Source organism: Triticum dicoccoides, chromosome 3A (genome assembly GCF_002162155.2).
Source record: "Triticum dicoccoides isolate Atlit2015 ecotype Zavitan chromosome 3A, WEW_v2.0, whole genome shotgun sequence".
NCBI classification, from domain to species: domain Eukaryota; kingdom Viridiplantae; phylum Streptophyta; class Magnoliopsida; order Poales; family Poaceae; genus Triticum; species Triticum dicoccoides.
Window position 1 is genome coordinate 678779868 of NC_041384.1, and position 2507 is coordinate 678782374.

Genomic DNA, 2507 nt, shown 5'->3' on the forward strand with positions numbered 1-2507 from the left:
TCTCCAGTACCCATAAGCTTGATCGATTCACTAGGTAGGACTTCATCTAGCACATTTGGCAGGTGCTCTCTTTGCGAGCCGTTAGTCTCATCGAATCGCACATCCATAGTTTCAACCACTTTATAGTGAAAAAGGTTGAAGACTCTGTAGGAGTGCGAATCCTTTCCGTAGCCAAGCATAAAACCTTCATGTGCTTTCGGTGCAAATTTTGAAGTGTGATGTGGATCCTTGATCCAGCACCTAGCACCAAATACTCTGAAGTAACTGACATTTGGCGTCTTACCAGTTAGGATCTCATAGGATGTATTCTTTAGAAGCTTGTGAAGATAATCATGGTTGATGACGTGGCATGTGGTATTAATAGCTTCAGGCCAGAACTTCCTTGGAGTCTTGTACTCATCAAGCATCGTCCGAGCCATCTCAATGAGGGTTCTGTTCTTGCGCTCCATGATGCCATTCTGCTGAGGTGTGTATGGAGCTGAGAACTCATGAGTGATGCCCAATGGATCAAGATAAGTGTCGAGGCTGGTGTTCTTGAACTATGTGTCGTTGTCACTTCTGATGTGCTTGATCTTGATGCCATAGTTCGTCATGGCACGATTGGTGAATCGTCTGAAGACATCCTACTCTCCATTCCTGTAAAGGATTATATGCACCCATGTATATCTTGAATAATCATCGAAAATGACGAAGCCATAGAGGTAAGCAGTGGTAGTAATAGTAGAGTAGTGAGTAGGGCCAAATAAGTCCATGTGAAGCAGCTCGAAGGGATGAGATGTTGTCATGATTGTCTTCGAGGGATGCTTGGCCCTTGTCATCTTTCCAGCTTCGCAGGCACCACACAGATGATTCTTCTTGAACTTGACGCCCTCGATGCCTACGACATGTTTCTTCTTCGCGAGTGTGTACAAGTTCCTCATGCCAGCATGCCCTAGCCTCCGATGCTAGAGCCAGCACTCTGAAGCTTTTGCTAGAAGATATACGGCCAACTGTGGTCCTGCTGAGAAATCTACCATGTACAGATCATCTTTGCGGTACCCTTCAAAGACTAGAGACTTGTCAGATTCCATAAGAACAAGGCAGCGATATTTTCCAAATATCACAATCATGTTCTAATCACCAAGCATTAAGGCAGACATTAAGTTAAAACCAAGGGATTCAACAAGCATCACTTTATCCATGTGTTGATCCTTTGAGATTGCAACTCTACCTAGACCCAGTACCTTGCTTTTACCAGTGTCAGCAAATGTGATGTGACTTTTGTCAGATGGACGTAAGGTTGAATCCATGAGAAGACTTCGATCACCAGTCATGTGGTTAGTGCATCCACTATCCATTATCCACTCAGAAGCCTTTGGTATCGTACCCTACAGTGCGGTTAGGGGGATAGGCTTCACAAAGGGAAATGTGAAGCATAAACATTTGATGAACAAGCATATTATCAAAGTTCAGATCCTGGTTAGGGCAGATAGGATGATTGTCAAGGAATCCAGGAAAAAAATACATAGTAAGACCATTTGGGCATTTTATCTTGCGCCCCACAAGATGTTTTAGGTCCCCAGCATAAGCATCAGACGCCTTTGATTTCCGGCTGGAGACCTTTCCCTGCAAAAGAGAGTTAATTTTTCTTAACCACCCATATATTCAGGGGTGTCTTAGAAGCAATGAGTCTAAGTGCAGCATCTGAGAACTTCGGCTTGGAGCCCTAGAAAATAGCCTTGCAGGAGGTGAATAATACTCATAAGAATAAGCAGAATAGTTCTTGGTCTTGTGAACATAGCAGTTTGAAGAAACACGGTCATATTCACAAGTCTGAGTATGGTTTCCCTGCAAAACATTGGTGTTAGGGTGGCTCTGGTGAGTCCTCTGTCTGTATGAAGCCTTTGGACCATATGAAGCCTTTGGTCTGGGGTTTGTCTTCTTTCCAGGTGGTGTCATGATGACATTCACAGGAAGATTCTCAAGACAGCTATTGGGCACCCAGATTTTCTTCATAGGTGGCCCATTCCTGCAGTTAGTACCAATATACCTGGCAAACACTTCACCATTCTGATTATTAAACAGTTTATAGTTTGCATCAAAGGATTCATCAATGATAATCGGGTTAGCACAAGTGAATCCAGATAAGGTAGACTGATCCACTAAAGGTCCCTTTGCAGCAACCCGTGTGGTTTTGGGGTACTGCTCAGGCTTCCAGTAAGAACCATCAACATTCATTTTCCTCTCGAACCCAACACCCTCTTTCCTAGGGTTTCGGTTCAGAATCTGATTTTTGAGGACATCACATAATGTTTGACGCCCTTTGAGACTTTTGTACATTCCTGTCTCAAGTAATATCTTCAACCTGGCGTTCTCATCGGCAATAGTAGTGGTATCCTCAGTAGAGGGGTTAGTTACCACATCAGTAGTTGAAGATATTGCAACAGTAGCAGCAGTAGAACATTCAGCAATAGAGACAACGTTATCACGCTCAAGACATTTTATACATGGTGGTTCAAATCCTTCCT